This window comes from Megalobrama amblycephala, linkage group LG2 (genome assembly GCF_018812025.1).
Source record: "Megalobrama amblycephala isolate DHTTF-2021 linkage group LG2, ASM1881202v1, whole genome shotgun sequence".
NCBI classification, from domain to species: domain Eukaryota; kingdom Metazoa; phylum Chordata; class Actinopteri; order Cypriniformes; family Xenocyprididae; genus Megalobrama; species Megalobrama amblycephala.
In genome coordinates, this window is record NC_063045.1 from 39,711,686 (window position 1) to 39,736,164 (window position 24,479).

The 24,479-nt window shown below is 35.5% G+C and overlaps 1 protein-coding gene across 5 annotated transcripts in view; it reads left to right on the forward strand.

Annotated features, from left to right (window-relative positions):
• The window catches only part of cntfr (ciliary neurotrophic factor receptor), a 228,297-nt gene that overhangs the window by 32,413 nt on the left and 171,405 nt on the right, over positions 1-24,479 (forward strand). The gene's annotated exons all lie outside the window — the stretch shown is intronic.

Genomic DNA, 24,479 nt, shown 5'->3' on the forward strand with positions numbered 1-24,479 from the left:
TCGCTGGTTTCCCTTGGTTTACTTTCTTCATCTGTCTTTTGGACTTTCATTATGGGTAAATCTCATGGAAACTTGTCTGGGTAACATTTAAAAAAAATAAATATAAATATTTTGCATGAAGAACCGTTTTTTAAATTATTATTTGTATTATTTGTTTGCATTTTTTACAAAAAAATAGTAGCATTTTATTTTTATGATTATTGCATCTTGACAATTTAAATTGTCATGTGTGGCAATATTTTGTCGACCTATCTTCATACACATACACATACATTTATACAAAAAAATATGCAATTTTATTATAGAAATTAAAGTACAAAAAACATCAACAATTTTTTTAACCAATATATAAAACAAACAAAAATAGAAAATATCATAAAATGATTCAAATTGTACGTTTTAATGTAATTTCTTTCACAATATGGTAATGAGTGATTTTTTTTTTGTTGTTTTTTTTTTTCCAAACTTTTATGGAAATAATGCCGCAATGCAAAAAGATACATTATCATTTAGCAAAATCTAATTACTTATTACTCGCATTGAAATATGATCTGGACACATTCTTGACAGGTTCCATGAGATTCACCCTTATTCTGCACATCTACTGCTCGTTTTGACTTATTGGGAAGCGACATCCATTTATTGGTGGGCTAAAGCTCTTTATCTGTAACACAGGGACATGCTGCGGGGGTAAACCTCTTTCTCTTTGGTTTTAAAGACTCTGCCCTCCTCACATTAGCTCAAAGGGGGGTCAGCTTAACTCTGGCAGGGTTGACACTGCCTTAATGACGCCCTGTTTCATGCCTTATTGAAAGCGGTGACTGAATGGCTGCCGGACACCTACTTTTCTTTTTACACGAGGGTCTCTGCTTTCTCTGTGCAGCATTTCAGTTCGTAAAGCCTTCACTAAAAGGGCTCTCGCTGTCATCTGAGGAGCCTGTAGCTTGGCACCTGGTTTTAGTTTGACTCCATTCACACAAACACAGTAAAAGAGCAACACGCGCTTGTCCGGGATCTCGTGTGGATGTAAATAAAACGTTGCAGGCTCAATAAAAGAGCTAAAGTGAGATGCACATGCTACATTAGGCTTAATTGAACTAATACTCTCCTATTGGCAGATTAGGGTCTTGGAGAAGCAGAACATATTTAGGTTTGGAACCACAGTAGGGATTCCTCTTGCAGGGTGTGATTCGAGACCCCATGCTCGCGTTCTTCGCTCTAATCTCTCCGTCCTGCCCCTGAGCAGTGTTTATGATTCAAACAGAAGAAAAGTAAAATAACACCAGCATAATATTTCCCTTAACATACTTACCCCTTGGATAAACATCCTTAAACAGATGTCAGAACGCAGGGTGATCACAGACAACGGGGGCTGCCGATGCTTTCTTCCCCAACATACACAAATTCTACAAATTAGAAGCTGGTGCTTAAGGAATCCGCCAAGAAAATGCTTCCCACTCTTTGCTGGTGCCGTCATTTGTAGAGCCAGGACCACACTGAGATGAAATAGTCTGTAATCTTTATGAACTGAATTGTTAAAATGGCTGTGATGCATTGGTAGTTCGTTGCTTATTCAATTACGATTTGATTGATTTATCAATTTCATTTGCCTGGGATTTTGAACCCTGTCTTTTATGCAGTAAATAAGAATTTTCAAGATGAGCAGCTATGTTATTTTCTTGACTCTTCCAATTTAGCCCTTCACTGAGCTAACTAATGTGATGTTTCCACCATTTGATATTGAGAATGTGGATGGCGACAAATCCATGAGCTGTATTAGTATTCATTAAAATGCGTTTAAATGCAAGATGTCTTGTTTTGACTTCCACGTGGGTCTTTAAGGAGAAATTATTATTTATATAACTTTTATTCAGAGACTGGATTAGATTTGCATTTCCTGAAATAAATAGTATCATTTTGCAAGGCAGTAATGCCCAAAGTATATTTTGGTTTCCACCCAAAGGTATGTGTAATGTGCATGCAACGCATATTTTATCATCAGCATAGTAATATGTGGTTTCCGCTCGCACATACGCCTTGAAATGTGTTTTTTGCACTAATTAGTTGGTCCACAAGGTGGCGACGCTGACTCGAATATTGTTTTACTTTTTCATACGTAACCGAAGAGACCGAAAAAAATAAATAAATAAATAAATACACACATACATTAAATTTTACCAATCATAACTTCAGGAGAGAAATAATGCAGGCTCTGGAAAAAGATGAAACTTTTCAGTGCGCATCTGTTGACCACATGCTATCAAATGACATACATTTAAAGGCTATGCATTTGGTTGTACGCATACCCGAAACATTTGCACCAAAACTGAAGTATACTTTGGTCTTAAAATGTAGAGTTTTAGGTAAAATTAGGTTTATGAATGAAAATGAAATGATGCCTTGTTTCCTGTTGGCTGTGTAGTAGAATTACATCCCAATGACACCATCACAATTGACATGTAAAAAAAAAAAAAAAGACCAATAGGGACATAATATGCAAATGTCAGGATGATGTCACACCCAGTTGCATTAAAAAAATTGCCCGTATATATATCTAAGCCTGAAATTATACAATACAATTTTTGGATTGAGTGCTTAGCTTGATATGGTAACAAAAACATAAAAAAAATAATGGTTTTGAGTTAAGAACAAAGTACATACAGGTTATTTTAATTATAAATGTGTCTTTGCACCTTGCTACTCTGATTTAAATCTATTGTTTCTACCTGGGTATGGAAATTATACATTATATGCTATAGATGGATGCATCTGCATGTTGTATGAATACCCCATGTCTCGACTCATGTCTGTAGGTAGGCTGAACAAGTGTAGGGATTGTGAATCTATCTATACATTTGTTCATTGACACATTTGGGGCTCCAAGTCAACCTCAGTTCAAGCTATCCCTGCAAGTATGAACATTCAAATGTACTGACTTCACCTCACCCCGATGCTCCTCCCCCAAAAGCAGTCTTCCAAATTTGTCTCCGCTTTAAACTAATGAATCCCTTGGCTACTTAAAATCTATTATTCTGCCTTTTAACCCTGTCCACAAAACATCATCTATTAGACTATTCACTATCTGAATCATAACTAACCCAGGTAAACTCAAGCATGTGAGGCTATGCGTATAAACAAATCCAGATACATTTAAAAAAAACACATATTTTTCTCTACGTTTTGGCCTTCCATCCACACTGAGACTGCGTTTTTGAAATGAAAACTGAGCTTTTTTAAAACGCTCCCCCAAGTGGAGAGATTTCAAAATGCCCTTTTCACTTTGTTGTATGGACTGTGAAATGAAAGGTATTTGAAAACGCTGGTGCATGTTTGGTCATGTGACGCATAATGTACCCATACATATCTATGTTTTTACTGGTTGTGTGCCTACTGCATGCTATTCACTTTCACAGTGTCGCTAAAGATACATGTTATTCATATCACATTCATGATTCAAGATGACAGATAATGTACTCACAATTGCCGTCCTGCAGCAAAACTTGAGGGCAATTGCGTTTTAGACCATATGGAATGGCGATTGACTGTGACCTGGACATACCAGTAAGTGGTGAGATATTTTAGTAATAAAATTATCATAACAGAAGAATATTGAGAGAAATGTATTCAAATGATCTCTTGGTATCATCTCAGTGAGCACTTATTACATGCTATGTATGCACAGCAAGATGATTTTTAAGTCTTGATGAGAAACTTGCTAGTGTGGAGAGAGAGCATTTTGAAACATAAACACCATTTCCAAATGTATCAGAATTTATGTAAATGTAGCTTAACTTAACCTTGGTCCTCTCCTCAATGGATCCCTTCCTGTTCAGTGACAATGAGGAGATTTTCATGGGATATTATTAAAAAAATCCAGTTCCTCCATCCCAAACTCTATTTAAAGAGACATCTTGACTCTTGTCATATAAACACTGGCTGAAGGCCAGAAGAGCGTCTGCATTTCATTGAAAGGTCAATGAGTTGACGCTTTTGCCATTGCCTTGAAGGTAACTCGGGTTTCTGAACTTTCGAGCTCCATTTACTGACCACCTCTATCACTTTTGCACCTGTAGATAAAGATTTAAACCAGTAAAAGTGGTCCAAGGTCAGGGCACAAGGGTAACCCGTACCTCTAGGCACAGTGCAAAAACAGGACGACCAGGAAATACAGTACCCTAAATAACAACCCTCGAATACCTCCAAGCAAAGAGCAACCCAGAAAAATGCTGGAGCTCTTCTCTGGCCACAACGCAAGCTTTTAATCTATTAACTGCTGATCCTTAAACTCTAATCAATGCAGGCTTTTATATTTCCATTAAACGAGAAAGGGAAATGAATAAATAAATCATGCCATCAGAGTGGCCAGCCTCCTTCACTTGGAAAACCATCACAGACGGACCTCTTCTTAGCGTGTGCATTGCAAATCGTGTTAGCGCTCTGGGGCAGAGTTATTTACCCAATTTCCCTCCATCCCCTTGGCTTTTTATGGCATGTCTGCATTATTAGTGCCACTGCTTTTGATAGCAAGCACACTCGTTTATTAAGGGAAGGGGGCTGCAGAATTCGGAGGGGGGGGGGGGGGGGCGTTGTGTTGACTGGGAAACATTAATTGCATTAGCATTCCCAATTTGGCCTCTGATTAGAGTGTACTGGGGAAAATGCCAGGGTACATTTCTCTGTTTACGCCCCGGCATGGGCTACTATGAACCCTGGCAGATATTCAAGGTTGAGGGCCTCTGGACACGGCACATTAGTGGCGCCTTAGTCCTGAATGTCGTACGCAAGCTGCTTGGTTCCTCTTGCAAATTCAACAAACCTCTTACATAACCTGTTGATTGCATAGCATGTGTGAGAGTGATGAAGACACATGGATAAATGTGAATATACAGAGGTTGTGGTTTGCTAAAATGGTCAAGAGAAGAGTGACATTGTTAAAAAGGAGGCACAACATGAAGCAGAGTCTGTGTGTGTATATATATATATATATATATATATATATATATATATATATATATATATATATATATATATATATATATATATATATATATACTCTCACACATGCAGTACATACATATATATATAGCTTTATATATATATATTCTCTATATATATACATACTACTGCATATTACATTTAGTTTCCACAACAAGGTTGCAAATTGTGTTTTTAAAATGCAGTTCAAGTACCATCATATGTCTTAACAATGAACAACACTATTAAGCTGTCTTAATGGCAAAAGAAGACTGTTTAATATTGCATAAGTCTACCCTTTCGTTCTGTAGCTATTCAAATGACAGACCGAACAATTAGATATTGTGAAATCCGTTTAAAATAATCTCCTCTTTTTATTCTTAACTTAACGTACCAAGTTAACTTGTATTGTTACCTGCAAGCATGATTAGATTTAGAGTGTTTAAAAGGCTTTTAATTGAAAACGGTGACTTTATTAACTGTGCAGTGAAGCCCTGCAGGTGGACTCAATCTGCCCTGTAATCCTAGCAGTCTGGGTGTGATACGATTGTTTTCACTAAGCATACTGAATTAGCTGTACTCCCCGCTGCCCACAGCTGCTAGTCCCTCCATCTAGAAGCTGTTTCCTTCAAGAGAAATACTTTCATCTCATTAATGTGGCTTAATAGTTGCGGCTGCTTAGGAAAATTGCATAGATTCCTTGAATGACCTTTTAAAGGGTCAAATTTTCCTTGATCTTTTGAGGTGAAGAAGTTCATTGAACTGTGAAAACTAACTGTACAAAAAAAAAAAAAAAAAAAAAATCCATTCCAAAAGACTATTGTTTATTTTCAAATTGTAAAGGTACATAAAAATATATTATTTTATTTATTTATTTATTTATTTATTTATTTATTTATTTATAAAAAAGAAATAACATTTAATTCAATTTTTTTGGTTTATTATTATTATTATTACACAAAAAACATAAGTTTTGTTTGTTTGTTTGTTTGTTTGTTTTTTAAATGAGCCCTTTAAGAAAAAAATTCTGCCATTAATTACTCACCCTCATGTTTTTCCAAACACGTAAAACCTTCGTTCATCTTCAGAACACAAATTAAGATATTTTTGATGAAATCCAAGAGGTATATGACTCGTCCATAGACAGCAATTTAACCACCACTTTCAAGGTCCAGAAAGGTACTAAAGACATCGTTAAAACAGTCCATGTGGCTGCAGTGGTTCAACCTTAATTTTATGAAGAACTGAGAATACATTTTGTGTGCAAAAACAAAACAAAAACTGCGACTTTATTCAACAAACTTCTCTTCTGTGTCATTCTCCTACGCCGTTTACATTCAGCGCTTCCAGGTTCTATGTCAGAACGTTAGTACCTTTCTGGACCTTGAAAGTGGTGGTTAAATTGTTGTCTATGGAGTTGTCAGATACCTCTAGTATTTCATCAAAAATATCTTAATTTGTGTTCTGAAGAAGAACAAAGGTTTTACGTGTTTGGAAAAACATGAGGGTGAGTAATTAATGACAGAATTTTCATTTTTGGGTGAAAAAACCTTTAAATGTTATCTCAGTTAGTAATTACTAAGGTTACAGGGGCTATATGTAGAATTTAGAAACCCTTGTTATTAGCAACACCGGTGGCCGTTAAGTGAACTGCAGTCATTCATGTACAAATAACAAGACCCAAGGTCAAGGTCCCAATATACTTGAGGTGAAGTTCTTTTTTGGTTATTTATGTAGAAGTAAAAAGAAGTTGGAAATACCTTTTCAGCGATACTGTTAAGATGAACATCCCGACACCTCTGCTGAGACTGACGTGAGAGTGAGGCTGTTTGAATTCATCCCTTTTCTTTGCATTATCCTGCATTCATTTCATTTCAGCATTCATTTCATGTGTCATAGTACTGTAGAGAGGCTCTTGGGAACACGCATAACCATCACATTTTTGATTTTCCTGGAAAAAATGTCTAGGCTTTCATAGACAATCTAGGAAGTCAGGGAAGCTGTTCACATAGCAAAATAAATAAATAAAAAAATAAAAAAATGATGAAAATATATTAAAATGATGTTTGCTGTTTGCATAATAGTTCCATCATAATCATGTAATTACTTGACATACAAAGATTCACAGATAGATATTGAACTTTGATTTGCTCTGAAAGCAATGTATTTCAACTTGTCAGGCTTGGCACAAGTAAAATCAATGCCATCAAAAACACAGCATATGGATGATATACAGTACTGACGATATGTTTGTCATGTCAGGATGTCTCTGAGCGAGACGGGTGTCCAGGTGGCTTAACTGCCTACTTAATGAGCACCAAATGACTATATTTCATCACCAGATGGCAAATGTTAAAAGAAAGTCATTTACTTTGAGTCTGTCTTTGCTGCGTTTTTTAGAAATAATTGGACTGTGATTACAGTGAAATGTCATGCTGAGTACCCTGACATCATCAGGCTGACGATATTTTCAAAACGAGGACCCCCTGCTGTTTGCTCATTAGAGGTTTTATCTAACTAGCATAGCTTCATTCTGTAGGCATGTTTTTTTTTTTTTAAAGACAAAAAATGTCCACATAAATTAATTGTATTCATCTATCAGTTGTGAAAAATTATGTAATACAATAATAAACCCATTTTTTTTTTGCACATTTTATGCCTTATTCCTTGTTGTGCAATAGCCAGAGAGCATACTATGAGGTTGTTTGACAATGAAGTGCACTAAAAGAAAAAACAGACTCTGTAGTGACACACTTCAGACTGAAGTTTAATACGGTCAGTTCAGTGAAACATAAGTGAAGAAAAAAAAAAGAAAAAACAAACAAACTAAAAGTTCTGCAATAGTGGCTGGTCAATGTTGAGCTCTATTTACATCATCTTTTAAAATAGTTATTGTGTCTATCACTACATAGTTTATTGATTCTCTTTGAACTTTGGACTGAACAAAACAAATGATTATTTACTGTTTCATCTCATCTTAATCACCATAATGAAGTAGATTGGAAGCATTTAATCTGCTTAGAGAAATGGCCTCCTCTATGTCTCTATAGTCATAATTATTCCCCGTTCACTCCATAGGGAGGCAGTTTCCTTAAGACATTCATTAATTATGACACAAACCATAACTCTTATCTCGTAAATAGTTTCCCCGCATATTCACGCTGATTTCCTGTTTCTAAAATGAGCAGGTTTTGACAAATGCTTAACACAGGTGGCAGTGCGAATCTCGGGTGAATTTATATCCGTCTTGCAAAACCTGCACTTGTCCTTTTTATGTCTCCCAAAATAATAAGACATCCTGATTAAGTAGCGAGTGGTGAAGATAGCGAGGAACAAATGCGCTAATGGCCGCTGAAAATAAAACAGTTGACAAGGCTGCATTAAACTGCATGTAATTTAAGCGCTTTGACAGCTTAGGTGCTAGTGTTGTGGAAAATATAGCAGCGTATAATTTACCTGGGAGAGAGTGCAGCCAAGATTTAAACCTTGTGTAAACAGTTAGAAGTGTATTTTAACAAAACCCATCAGTCTTTGTCACCAGATAAATCCGCAAGCATGACGGATGAAAGTCCTTCATGGGAAGTTTGCACTTACAATTGTGATCCGCATTCAAGTAGTCTTTAAAACATGTTAAGCAATTTCATATTCATACACTACCATTCAAAAGAACCAACTATTTAAGTAGCATTTTCGGCCAGCTTTATATATAGCAAAAAATCATTTTAATAATCAGATCTTTCATAATCTGGATTTAAAGAAAATCCTGATTAATTTTAATTCCATTCATGTGCATTAATCTCATTAATATGATTCCAACATGTCTTGACTTGACTTGACTTGACATGAGTCTGCCCATTTAAAGATATAGTGAAAAATGAGCCTTGATTGGGAATGGCACACAAATACATAAACAAGGAATCAAACAAATGCTAAAGGAACAGTTGGTTAGCACTCTAGATTTTAAAAACCTAGTAACTTAATTGGCAAGAGCTTGATTTTTCCCTACTCAACATCTTGGGCTCTCAAGTAATCAACCGCACATTCAACACATGCAAGTTTTGATGCAAAAACTGATTAGACCAATTAAGACTAACAACTGTTCTATGAAAGACTTTTTTTCTTCCAGTCCCTCGGGTGATTTGTTAAAGGGACAGTTCACCCAAAAATGAAAATTATCCCATAAATTTACTCAATCCTAGCTGTATATGTCTTCTTTCAGGCAAACACAATCAGAGTTATATTAAAAAAATATCCTGACTCTTCCAAGCTTTATAATGGGAGTGAATGGTACTTTTTTTTGAAGCTAGTGATTGCAGTTTATAAAGTTACAATTATGGATAATTTTCTTTCAAAAAACACATCGCTTTGCTTCAGAAGGCCTTAATTAACCCCCTGGAGCCAAATGGACTACTTTTATGATGGATGGATGGATTAAAAAAAAAATGACACTATTCACTCTCATTATAAAGTTAGGAAGAGCCTTGCTATTTGTCATTATAAAATGGTTAGTTTCTGTCCTTAATTCTGATTGGTCAATAGTTGTGTTTTATTCACGATAAAACACGGCTATGACTGCTTCACACAACGGTTCTGTGTTTCACTAGACAACACCCTTAGCAACCACTCTTAACAACGTAAACTGTTTGTTCTCAAACTAAATTGTTCATTGAAGCTTACTCTATTATGTAAAAGAGTATTGTGAGAAAAGAGATCAAGTGAGCGAGTTTATTACCTGCATTCAGATTTAGCATTTTCCTTCACGTCAGTCCTGTGTTCATAATAAAAAATCAGTTTAAATGTCTGATGTATTATCTTGTCCTTTTAACAGTTAAAGGGTTTTCCATGACTGACAGTGCTAGTCAAAGCATTTGTCAGTTGCATCTTGTTCTGTGTTCACAGCAATTCAGTCTTTTCAATGGAAAAAAGACTTCGCTACTGACTGACTCACTCATAAAGACAATCTTTGCCGCCATCTAATGGCGTAATAATGTATCTTCTGTTGCTGTTCACGGTCAGGGACTATTTTTCTGGCGGAAGGAAGGCTTTAAGTTAAAGTTTACTTCATGAAAGTTGCATTGATGCATATTTCTGGCTTTAATATTTGTATTGTGTGGTAACCATTTTATAAAAGCAATAAGGTACTCGACGCTTTGCGTCGTGCCTAACAGCGCCCTTCAGCTGTGACTTATTCACGATACAGCACAGCCTTTTGAACCTTATTGCTTACATATAACTCCGAATGTGTTTGGCTGATCCACAATTTAGAATATGCAGGATGTATCCCACAAGATGTCCAATATGTATTACTTTAAAATCATGAAAACAGCTGTTCTGAATCAGAAGATTTTGACATCACAAATGCCTTTTATAGTTTTATTTATTACATTTTATATTAACCTACATGATCATTTGGAAGTTTGGGGTCAGATAAGGTTTACTAATGTTACTAAATATTTCTGTAAAGTTGTTCTTTTGAACTTTCTATTCATCAAGTAATACTGAATAATCCACTGTTTCCAGAGAAACATTTTTAAACTGTTTTCAACATTGATAATAAGAAGAAATGTTTCTTGAGCATCAAATCAGCATATTAAAATGATTTCTGAAGGATCATGTGACACTGAAGACTGAAGTAATGATGCTGAAAATTCAGCTTTGATCACAGGAATAAATTACATTCGAATAGACACATTCAAATAGAAAATTATTTTAAATTGTAATAATATTTCATAATATTACTATTTTTACTGTATTATTGATCACATAAATGCAGCCTTGGTGAACAGAAGACATTTGGTGTTGCTTATGGTGTTGCCCTAGAGCTACACAGTAAACTAAAAAATCATTCGAGCCTTTTGTCCAGAACATGGTAAAGACCTCATTTTTTCATCTTAGAAATATTGCACGTATTCGGCCTATGTTGTCCTTTTCTGTTGCTGAAAAATGTATTCATTCTTTTGTTTTCACACAAATTGATTATTGCAATGCTCTCCTTGCTGGAGTGTCCTAATCCTCTCTTAACAAACTGCAATACTTGCAGAATTCAGCAGCTAGAATTTTAACTGGGGCTAGGGCTGGCGACTATATAACTCCTGTTTTGAAGACGTTGCACTGGCTTCCTGTTAAATACCGTGTAGATTTTAAAATTTTAATGCTTACATATAAGGCTCTGCATGGTCATGCTCCACAGTATTTGGCAGATCTTTTAACATCTTACACGCCACCTCGCAATTTACGATCTTCTCAGCACGGTCTCTTAGCTGTCCCCAAAACATGGTTACGATCCAGGGGTGACAGGGCCTTTTCTTTTTTGCTCCAAAACTGTGAAACTCTCTCCTAACTGACATTAGGGATGCTAATTCTTTAGCTGTTTTAAAACTTTGCTCAAAACATTCTTTTGTAGGAAAGCTTTTATTTGATTAGTTTTTTTATTGTATTGTTTTGTGATTTATTTCTTGTTGATTTGTATAATATATTGTCTTATATTGTTGTGTTTTTCTTTCATGTAAGCTTTCCTGGGAAGCACCTTGAGAAAGCAACTTTTAGAGGCGCTATACAAAATAAATGTATTATTACTATTACTTCTTTAAAAAATAAGTATTTTATATAGACTATAAATGTATTATATTAAATGTATTTAATATGTATTAAATAATAATAGTATGTTAAAATATTTTTTGTCCAAATTATATGACAGCATCTCATGTTTTTCTTATGGAAATGACAATTTAGTAATTCTTTGTGACAACCAAAACTCCATCGAAGATGGTGTATGATGGTTTATTTATACTTTATGGTGTTGAATGGAGTAACAGATACTGTACATTTACCCCCAGAATCAACATTTGATTCTCATTTCTACAATAACTATACATTTATGTTTAGAGTATTTATTTAGCAACATGCTAAGACTTACTAAAGTCAATCGTGAGTCAAGGAGTGCGTGTTGCTGCCTGTGTTCCAAATCAGTCACTTATGAGGTTCAGTTAGGATGTTGCCTACAGGCAACAAACATCAAGGCTTACTAAATTTTGGAACATAGCCTTCAAACAGAGCTCAAATTGTGCTAAGTTGACATGTTAATATGCATTTTTGGCACTTATATCGTCTACGTGATACACCCGTTAGATGCATTACTTTAAACCATCAATGCTTCACTACCAAAATCATCTTAAAACAAAGTTTACAGCAAGTAAATGCCAAGTTTGGCCTAGTTAACATTACGACGACACACAACATTGCTCTTAGCATGGAGGATGAGAGACAGAGTAGGTGTAGACGGGTACTTTGCATTTAAACTTGCTTCACCTCTGGGATAGTGGAAAGACATCAATGCGGTTTTGAAAATGGGATTGAGGGATTTTGTCAACCTGTGACAGATTTGTTTGATATCAAATTTTGGTGCATGGTCTAATCAGATGGATAAACCTACAGCTGTTGAAATATGCATCGCAAATTGATTTTTTTTTAGACATAGATGGAGTTCTTGGGAGTGTGTTTATGAATCCTGCCTCTTACATCTAGGGCTGCCAGTTTCAAAAAAATCTATCTATCTGTCTGTCAAGCAGCAGCATTTTTTTAATGCTAATCTGTAATTTTAACCTTTTATGTGAAACTGATTCAAACACCTTATACTGGACAATATACAGAACGGTTGGCAATAATAATTACCACGTTAGACTTAACATAAAGTGCTGCTTACTTTAGCTTTTTATCACTTTTCAAACCTGTTTATCACTTTCCACATAACATGTGAACTCTTGAAGCAAGGTTAGATGTTCTCAGCAGAGCAGGAGGCAGCACTGACAAACTATGATAAATTAGTTGTTTACTGACATTTTATGCTGGCTGAGGATGGCGGTTAGGGAGGGGATGCGTGTTAATGAGAAGAAAATAAGTCATGGAGATATGCTCACATTGATAAGAGAAAGTCAAAAGAGCTCATGAAGGAAGAAGACGATTAGGTCACACCACAAAGTAGAATATGCAAGATGTATCCCACATAATGTTTATTCATGTGATGCCCATCTTGTCCTAGATTGCATCAGATTTTACAGTTAAGAGTTCGGTTTGTAAAGTGGGTGTCACTTACAGTTTTATTAGATTTTTTTTTTTTTTTGATTTTTTTGTAGAATTTTAAACATTATATTGGATAAATAATGTTTGTTTTAATAATGTAAAAAAAAAAAAGATTGATAAATGATTTCTTTTTGATACGTATTGCACGTTCAACATTGAGTCATTTTTTAAATTCGATTATTTTTTATTTTTTTTTTGTAAGTCTGAGGTGCAAGTTTAGATTTGGACATGACCGATGAATACCACTTTAGAGAATGCAGTGCTAGCAGATTAAATAGCATTTTAATGCACTTTGTAATGATCTTATATGGGCACCTCCTGTGCCTACTTCTCATATGCCCTTAAAATCCCCTTACTGGGCAGATACTCCGCTGTCTGAGTCTTCATTTGTGCGTCGACCATATAGTGGGTGGGGAATGCTTTGTCTAGATGAAGGACATTGCTGACAGCCTCATATTTTGCTGTCCTTGTAAACACTGACCAATCGAAAAACACCAGAGCGTGACACCTTTATCAAGCCAGTAGCACAACTGCCAAAAAACTGCCATTATAAACTACATATAAAGGCAATGCATATATATATATATATATATATATATATATATATATATATATATATATATATATATATATATATATATATATATATATATATATATATATATATATATGCATTTATGCTGGCTGAGGATATATATATATATATATCACTTATAGTATAATGGTATAATGGCATATAGTCAAAATAGCCATATTAAAAGAAAACCAATCAGACACACTGTCACGGCGCCAATGTAATTAATGTGCCAGTCCCGGCATAGAGCTGTAACTGAAGATCAGTATTAGCTGTCTCATTAGCATTTTAAATAAGATTGAGATTAGTTACATTGGCAAAATAATGTGGCTACCAGTGCAAGTTTGGGGCCAATTTGGGCATTTTCCCGTCTCCATCCAATTAGATCTTTGACACTCACATTTCACCTCTATTTCACAGAGAGCAATTAATGTTGATTTGAAGCTTTAGGGAAGAATGGGGGAAAGAGAACAAAGCTTATTTAGCTTGCTCAAAGAACGACAAAGAAGCTAATGAAAAAGAAAATAAGTGGTGACAGAGATGAGCGGCTAAATAGTTTAGCCTGAAAAGGTGTCACTTAATATCACCGAACAACCCCATTAGGTTCCCATTCCAGTTAGCTTATGTTTGGATGCATAACTGATGGAAAATGTGGAAATTGAAAAAAATGTCATCACAAGAACTCAATTTGATCCTGCAGTTGACCCTTCGCTAAACACTTTCTGACCAATCCTACCTTAGCAATGTTGCTACCTGCCATTTCACAAACTTTTGCTGTGTGTTTTTGTATAGTTGGAAAATCCACTTTTACATGGTGTTTGAACATAAATGTGCATTGGCTGTGTGTACACACAACCCCATTAAACCAAAGCAGTCTCATTAAACATGCTGTATTAATTCCCTGAGCAGTTTGACATCACACTGTTAAGGCCCCGCCCACGGCTGCTGATTGACAGTCCTGCGTTACCTTAGTTTCTGCTGTCAACGAGTTGTACTCTGTCCGCCATTTTCTCTGCGCTCGAGTAGCTGTAGCTACAACAATGTCTCGTAAGCAATCCCGGTGTTCTGTTGTTGGATGTAAGAGTGTACATAAGAGTCTTCATTTTCTCCCAACATCTGAGCCACTGAGGATGCAGTGGATTAGATTTATTTTTGAAGGTAATGCACCCCAAAACATACCTAAATTCATTTATGTCTGCGCAAACCATTTCACTCCAGACTGCTTTGTGAACAAGAGGCAATACAAGGCAGGCTTTTGCTAAAAAGTTGTTACTCAAGGATGGATCTGTACCAACTGTTCGTGGTCCAGCTTCACCTCCAGAAGAACTAACTGTCACACTGTTTATTTTTTTTATTATTTTTAAGCAAATCGCCATTTCATTCGATGTGCCTGTTAGCCAGTTCCACAACAAATTCGGCTAAAGCTATTGTTGTCTTAGAGACCAGATGTCTGTCGTCTATTTTAAACCTTGTTTATATACTGCATAACCACACGGCTGACACCACTTCTCTCACTCTCAGTCATGTTGTTTCTACCAACTGTTTATTTCCATAGATATGCAAAGCAGAAATGTATACTCTATGCCCTCTTCTTAAGATGGGGCGGGATTATGCAGCTCATTTTCATTTAAAGTGATAAACCCCTCAGCTCTTTTTTAGACACACCCCAAAAAATGACATTTTCTACATGTTATAATAAATTATTTGTGGGGTATTTTGAGCTTTAACTTCACAGGCATTGAAGATTTAAGGCATAGATTTAGAAGTTAATGCAAATGCAAAATAATTTAGGCTCTGTTGTTAATTTTAACCTTTAATATTATAGTAATGTGTAAGTAAGGGCTCCCTATATAGTTTACAGTATTAGTTGAGATTTTTTTTTTATCATTAAAGGTGCTCTAAGTGATGTCACGCGTTTTTAGGCCAAAACATTTTTTGTCATATACAGCAAACATCTCCTCGCTATCTGCTAGCTGCCTGTCCCCTGAACACACTGTAAAAAAAAAAACGCGGTCTCTGTAGTCGCCACAAGCTTCGAAAACGGCAACAAAAACAAACTGGTGCAGCCTGGACCACGAATCATAATAAACATGCTCCAGCCAATAACCGACAAGAATGATTTTAAATGCGCGTTCATGACTGTTTCAGGAAGCACGGAGGAGGAGGGGGAGGAGGAGGAGGAGGGAGGGTCTAGCTAGCCTCTGTTTTGTTTGACAACACTTTGAACGTCAACAGGAAGTTACTCCACCCAGGATTACTTAAGAGCACCTTTAAGAAAATTTTAATTATAATTGAATTTATTTAAACACATTTGTTAAAACAAACAAACAAAAAACAGTTTAATGATTAAAAAAAGCTATTTTATGTTAAGTTTTCTCCCCCTGCTGTAATGAACCCGTACCTAACCGTGACTTCAATACCGAGGTATGTACCAAACCGTCATGTTTGTGTATATTAAACTGGGTTACAGCAACGCACTTTCAATGACAGTGAATTAGTGTCAAATCAGTTTTTAATCTTTCCTGTGTAAAGTTTGCATAAAGTGTACAGCATTAACTCTAAAATGACTGTGTAAATTATGACTGAAATAGCTTTACAGCTCAAATAATGAATTAATTTAAGTGTTTTTATATATAAAAAAATTACTGATTTCTGCTTTTAAGTCCTTCAAAAGGTCCTTCACATAAGTCCTTCAAAAAAGTAAATTTTACTTTTTTTTTTTTTTTTTTTTTCATAGCTTAATAACATTATGCCACACTTGCAGTTGATTGAGCTTAATATGTATTTGACATGGCATATTTGTTTATTTTCTTAAATTTTTCTTAACTTCACAATACATACCCATCTAAATATTATGTGACCAACTAGAAAATTTTTCTCCTTTGATGTCACGATTTGCAACAGCTGACCAAAATGTCAAAATAAATGACTGTATGTGAAACTTATCCGAAGCAAATCATCAAAGCAAATAATATCTGACATTAGAGATCAGTCTGGTATCATATTAGGTACATATCACATAGCATCCAAAAAAAAAAAAAACTTCAAACTCAAGATCAAACACCACAACTTGGCAATCATTTTTCATCATCAGGCTTCTTGTTGAAAGTTTTTTAAACTTTAATCTGAGTCAGAAACGTTACTGAGTTAACATACAGCACAGAAAAGGTCAAATGCCCCAGCATCCCTCAGTGCACAGATGTTTAGTGCAATTGCATTTTTCACCCACCGCTGCTGCATAATCTCTGCTGATCATAGACTTGGCATCTACCTGTATACTCATTAATTGATTCCCACCGGTTTGCCTCAACAGCCATGACCTAACTGACATTGCATCAGCCTATAAATGGTCCTATTAAATCAGGGGATCTTGTAAACTTGCCGAGCAGGGATGTCTTTTGCAGGGCAGGTCAGCATTGGCTATCAATTATGTGTCCCGATGACCTTCTGTGGCCTCACAGTGGTACGACTGCTGACCAGTCACTTGCAAGTGTCTGGTACAGAGCGCTCTTTTTGTTCACAGTGTTTTCCTGTTTAACAGAATGGATTTAGCAATCTGCTTTTGTTTAGCCTTGCACAGTTCGTACATGTATACAACTGAGCCCATGGTCTTCTGTTATTGATTATTTGGCCTTGGTTGATGATTTATGCAATACCTATGTCAGCCTAATGCTAAGTATTAAATGTCTGCGCTACATACATGACTGATATATAAAATCATGTCTCTTCAGGGACTATTACTTTTCAAGGTGATTGAACTTACTATTAGTGTCTGGTGGACAATAAAGTGGGCAAAGCAAAACCATAGACTTACAACAGGAATGAGCTAGTAAGCAAGCAAAAACTCAGAACACCATAGCAACTGCATAAACATGCCCTAGCAACCTCCTGACAACACCATCTACACTGCAAAACCCACCTGAAATACCCTACGAAATGCCTGGCAACCACCCATAACACAATATAGACCACACAGCAGTCTCATACTTGAACATCTTAGCAACCTCATAGCTACATCCTAGAAACCACCCAGAACACCATAGCAATGTCCCGGCAACCACCTTATCACATATGAATGCCTAAAGACCACCTAGCTACACTCAAAACACCCTAGAATCCACCTTGAATACTATAGGAACTGTATAACAATGCCCAAGCAACCACCTCACAATACCCTACCAACTGCTTACCACCCACATTTGCTTACCATCCATATGTTAGAAATGTACAGTTACTACCAAAAACACCCAGGCATATGGTGAGGAGGAGTCAAAGCTGGCCATAGGGATCTGTGTAGAGGACGTGTCTGGTGCTTGTGGTCTTTGCTGTGGATCTGTAGCGATGACTGTCACGTCAACGAGGGCTTCACAGGGGATCTGTTTCTAGGGCCAATGCAGTGTTGACAGAACTGGCTATGACATTTTTTTTATATCGACTATGCATTCCATTAGTTTTGTGAATTGGTATGTTTCGTCAGGCCACAAAGAAATATAGAGCTGAGTATCCTGAGTGTAACAGTGAAAACTAAAGCCATGTTTTCTAGTGATACCTCCCAAGAGTAGCATGTAGAGGGTGAAAAGCAATGGTCCCAGTACTGAACCTTGTGATACCCATATTGCAGTGGCGAGCGGTGACTTTTTTAACCGGGTATGCTGGGTGGTGCGTCATGTAAAAAAATGTGGCCGATGCAGTTACGTTGAATGGGTTTATAGCTAATATGCAAGACGCTCACGTTCTGTCACATTCTTAGTGTTGGTTTACTCATTTGCTTGCTCATGACAAATAGCAACACAGCGAAAAGTATTTCTAATATGTTGGACCTTTTTATTGAGAGTAGCCTATATTTACCTGTTGAGACGTGCCTTCACAAGCACCTATAAGAGCTTTTGTGATGTTTGAGTCGACGGAGGCGCGACATGCGAAAGGTGCAAAATATGCTGCATTTTTGTAATCCGCTAGGTGCCGCTAGTGTCACACAAACAACATACTTCACCTTTAAACGTATCAGTTTGGGACCCAGATCTAAATCAGAAACGACAAATAAAAAACACTATAGTGTCAATTTAAATGTATGCCAGAAGTACTTTTTAAATTAATAATTAAAAATAAATATAGCATAATTAGTATTAGCAGCCTATTGTCAATAAAACATATATATATATATATATATATATATATATATATATATATATATATATATATATATATATGTGTGTGTATGTAGGCTATAATAAATAAAAATATCAGTATTCTTTAAAAATACTGATTTAAAAAAAAAAAAAATTGTATCAAATACAATGTGATTTTCGTTGATCGAGATTTGGCAGCAGGTCATTTTTCCTCCTGGGCGAGCGGTCCGCTCACAGCTTATCCTGCTTATGAAATTCGCCATTGGCCAGTAAACCAATGAGAACGCAGGACAATGATGACATTCCATAACAAAAGCGTGAAGGCGCAAAAGCTGCTGTAGATCAGCGTACCCGGAAGTCTACGCAGCTGGCAGATATTAAGAAAATTACCGTTGTTTGGCAAATAAATAGTTACATACGCATTACCAATCATGTAGGCTTTATGGTACACCTCAAACAAGGGATTTAATTGTAATTTATAATGTTAATATTCATTTCCGAGTCCACGAATGGCTTAGGTATGCAGAGCGTTCGCACCTTATATGGACCGGACACCACTGCCATATTTAACTTGTGATAGATATGGTACCTCTTCATTTACTGCTGCAAATTGATAATGGTTAGGTAAGTTTGATTTGGACCCACCAAATCACATTATAGCAACTGCATAACCATGCCCTTGCAACTACTTACCAACCAACAATCTAACAAATGCTTAACAACCACCTAGAGCACCCTGGTAACAACCTAGTTACACAGTAAGAAACACCCATGACACAATATCAACCACAAAGAATCCTTTCACAACCACCTAGAACACTGTAGAAACTACCCAGAACACCACAGCAATCACATAGCAACCACCTAACAACACCCTGTCAACTGCTTAGCAATCAATCAGTGCCCCCTGGTAGCCACTTACAGTAGTCATCCTACAAGAACCACACAGAACACCCTAGAAAACATCTGGTAACCACCCAGAACCACATGGCAAACCCCTAGCAACCACCTAGAACACCCTATCAATCAAATAGAAATGAATGCCTAGCAACCACCTATCTACGCTCTATGAACCACCCAAAACATAATAGCAATGCATCAGCAACCACACAGCACACCCTAGCAACCTTATACAGTATGTAGGTAAGTAAGACCCTGTGTGAAATGCACTGATTGGACCAATAATTGCTTCAGTGGATTTTTTTTTCTTTTTTTTTTTTTTTTCTCTAAATTCTGTGAATATCAACGAAACACCAAAACTCAACCGCCGGCCAATCTACTTGCATGTTTGCCATTTATCACAGGAGAACACTGTTGTGTGTCACACAGCCGCTGAGCTGTCAAAAGACAGAGTAAAAGTGTTTGCCAGCCGGTCCATCTGTCTGGTTCAGGTGTGAACACTTCCATTTCTGTTCTGTTGTTATTTGTGAAATAGTGTCTTCATCCAAAAAGAAAAGATTTTTCAAATGTTTGCAGAAGCGCTCGTGCGGAAAAGCGCATCTGGTGACACCCGCAAGGTGAGTGTCTGGTTGCATCTCTGCAGAGCTGAGTATTACAGAAAGCCAGACATATCAGCACCTCCTCCCTCCCAGTCTTTCTGCACTAAGCTCTTTTACTTGCTTTACAGTTATATCAGTGGCAGTGCCACAGTGATATGTGCGGTCCAACATCCATTAAAATGTGTTTGCTTCAATGTCAAACAAAAAATTTAAAATGCCCTGGAAAAAATGCACTCTGAGCTGTTTCTGTCCCTCTCTCTTGCCAAACATGAGCAGGCAGGGACAGATGCATTTCCTGCCCGATGCTCAGTGCATACTGAATGACCGCAGCTGATCAAATAAATAAATAAATGGTATTTTGCCAGAATAATCAGTAAAACATCTAGATTATCTTCAGTTGGTTAGAAATATAAAATGTATTGTATGTATTAAAAATAGTGATGTGTGTGTGTGTGTGTATATATTATATATACATATATATGCACTGCCCTCCAAAAGTTTGGAAACGCCCTAGAAAAGTGGGGTTTTGGACAATACTGGCATAAATCCTTTTTAATATGTGATAATTTTGCACTGATAAGGGACAACACAAACTACGATAAAATATTTTATTACATAAACAAACAGTTTATACATAGAAAAAACTTAAATTTTCAATTCATCAAAATATCCATTATTAGCAGCTATCTGACCTAAACTGGGTTCTGATTGGTTCATTGTATTCTAAACTGAATTGGCAATCAATTGCTGAAGCTATTAAGGTGTGCTGACCCAAAAATCTTTTACAAACCTGGGCCAAGTTTAAACCAGTAACCAGGCATCACAGCTGGCAAAGGGGCATGTCTGACTTTAACATGTATATATATTGCCATTATTATGTAACCAAATGAAATTATTATTGCTGGTCTTCAATGATAATGCCAAGTTACTTTAATGTATATATATATATATATATATATATATATATATATATATATATATATATATATATATATATATATATATATATATATATATATATATATAGATAATGGTTTCCACAAAAATATTAAGATGCACAACTGTTAAATATATTTATATATTTGAAAGTCTGGTAAGCTTTTGGTCATCCCACCCAACTCTAGTCGCTATTGGTAAGACAAAATCTTGGACCTTGTTATGTCTTCTGAAACATAAGTATGCAAACATATTTCCAAAACATGTTCTCAAAATATGATGGCATTAACATAAACCGAACTCTGCTGGGTCGTTTCGTTCACAGACCACCAGACAGTGTTGATATTTGCAGCTGGTGGTGAGAGGAAGATTGTCGTTACATGGTTGTCTACAAGCCAATATCATGTGATGTCATGCTCAAATTTGTTTGGCTGTGTTGCCATGTCTGTTGCCTTGGCAAGTGATGAAAGCACTTAAACAGAGTATTGCGTTTCCTGAAATGAGAGGAATGACAGTGACGGCCGGCTGCTACGAGAGCCGTTCTGTGTGCTCGCTTTGTAACCAGAGCAGACCGCATGTTGCAGATGTTAAACGTGTTTTTCTGGGATGGGTAAGGCTTGATGTCATTTGTACACATTTTTAAGATGTTAGATTGACGTAGATTGTGAGATTACCTTGATAATCAGATCATCTTCTGAAACAACTAACTTTTTGGTTGGAACTGCAGCTCTCAAGCTGTGGTTTGAAGCATAGTTTCTTGTTACTATGGAGTGGACACCAAATACATTCAGCATGTTAATGTGAATAAAAAAATATCAGCTTGCTGTTGTTTTGTGGAAATTACGGAAGAGGATTAGGGCCAAGCAATAATACAAAAATAAAACCATCTTGAGATTAAAGTTGTTAAATTTCGAGAAAAAACTCATTAAATTTCGAGAAAAAGGTCGAGATAAAATGTTGAGAATAAACTCGTTAAATTACGAGAAAAAAACTTGTTAAATTTCAAGAAAAAAGTCTAGATAAAATGTTGAGAATAAACTCATTAAATTATGAGAAAAAAGTCGTTAAATTACTAGAACAAATTCATTAAATTACTTTTTTCTCATAATTTAATGAATTTATTCTCAACATTTTGTCTTGACTTTTTTCTCGAAATTGAACAACTTTTTTTCTCATAATTTAATGAATTTGTTCTCATAATCTAACGACTTTTTTCTCGTAATTTAATGACATTATTCTCAACATTTTATCTCGACTTTTTTCTCGAAATTTAATGAGTTTTTTCTCGTAATTTAACGAGTTTAGTCGCAACATTTTATCTCGACTTTTTTCTTGAAATTTAATGAGTTTTTTTCTCGTAATATAATGAGTTTATTCTCAACATTTTATTTCGACTTTTTTCTCGAAATGTAACAACTTTAATCTCGAGATGGTTTTATTTTTTTATTATTTGCTTGGCCCTAATCCTCTTCCGTAGGAAATTAACTTTACTAATCATTCATTAGTTGTTGTATGGGAAACACACCCCTGGTCAGGCTTAGATTGGTCTATTATGATGATTTTTGCACAAATCACATTGTACAGAGAGATACTTTTTTTTTTTTTTTTTTTTTTTTGAAATCGTAGCTGATTCGTTCCTTTATGCTTTCTGTTTTTAAAAACCATATGCTTCCACACAAATGTAAAATAGTAACGATTTTTAATGAGAGTATGATGGATTATTTTACAAGGATTTTAGATATTTGGCTGGGAGATCAGGAAGATGATGAATAAACCTAGGTCTGGCTAACCACCTTTTTAGAGACTTTTTAGATTAGTTTATGCAATTTTATTTCAGCAGGGTTGTTACAATGCGGGTAAACATCATTTATGACATCATAGTGTTTCAATATTAAAATATTGCATGGTATCATTTCCATCCATGAGAAAATGGCTAGGTGTTGTTAGCTGGGAAAGTCTGACAGTCCGTTTAAACTGGTCTCACGCCGGCCTGCGTGATTCATTTCTTTGACTCCATCTGGCTCTGCTGGTTTACGGTGTTCTAGCATGTAATCTACAACATCCCTGGCCAGATAGCCTCTCTGTCCTGAACAGTGAAACATGGTGTAATCCATCCTCTTGCTCTTGTCTCGGTCACTTTAGCAAAACTTAGTTAAAGCACTCCCCCCGCGGCCATAACTAATTGCCCAGAATGGCACGGCAAAGTTTGCCGGGGGTCTTTGTAGTTGCCAGTCATGTCAGGGGTGCGTAAGTATAAGAGGAAAAGGAGACATATTGTGTCCAATACGCCACTTGGACACTATGCTATACTTGTATAATCCACTTGCTTAACTGTATTCTGGTTTTCTGCTTTATATCAACCAGTTCATCTCAACCTTATAACATGTCCAGAAAAGTCAGCTTTTTTTTTCCCTTTTTTTTTTTAACTTAACAAAGGTAATGTGCAAATACAAACAAACAAACAAACAAATAATATTGTTAATAGTAGGTGTTTTATTTATTTTTTTATTTAAATTAAAAAGTAAAATAATAAAACAATAAAACAAAACAAAACAAAATAATATTGTTAATGGTGTTTTATTCAATATTTAATTTAATTTCATAGTTGAATTTATTTTATATTATTATTTTATTGTAATAAATAATAAGATAAAATGAAATCTAAAATAAAACAAAAAATAAAGTAACAAAATAAAAAAACAATAATATTGTTAATGTTATTTCATTCAATAATTAATTTAATTTTATATTTATTTTATTTATATATTTTTATTTTAAATAATGAAACAAAGTATAGAATACAATAAAATCTAAAACAAAATAAAAAATAAAAATTAAACAATAAAATGTAATTTAATTCTATTTATTCTATTTTAATAAAATAAAATCTAAAATAAACTTAAATAAACTTCAAAGTAAAATAAAAAAGAACATAAAATAAAATAAAATAAATAAAAAAACTTCCATCATTAACAATCACTGTAACTCAGAGACTGGGTATATTCAGACCTGAAACAGTTTAGGAATGTGCATTAAGAATGTATGAGCATATGTAATGAGAAATGTTCAGTGTGGTGTGTGTAGTTATGAATATTGAGTCACCATTACAAAGATAGTGCCTCTATGTACTGCAGTCCATCACACATAAAAAAAAATACCTAAATATACCTCCTGGAAATAATGCAAATATGGTTGGATTTATTTAAACATAATCATCAGTCTTGCACGGTCATACTGTGCTGACCATTTGAGTTGTCTTTCGGACCATCTGCTCTCTTCTGCTAACAG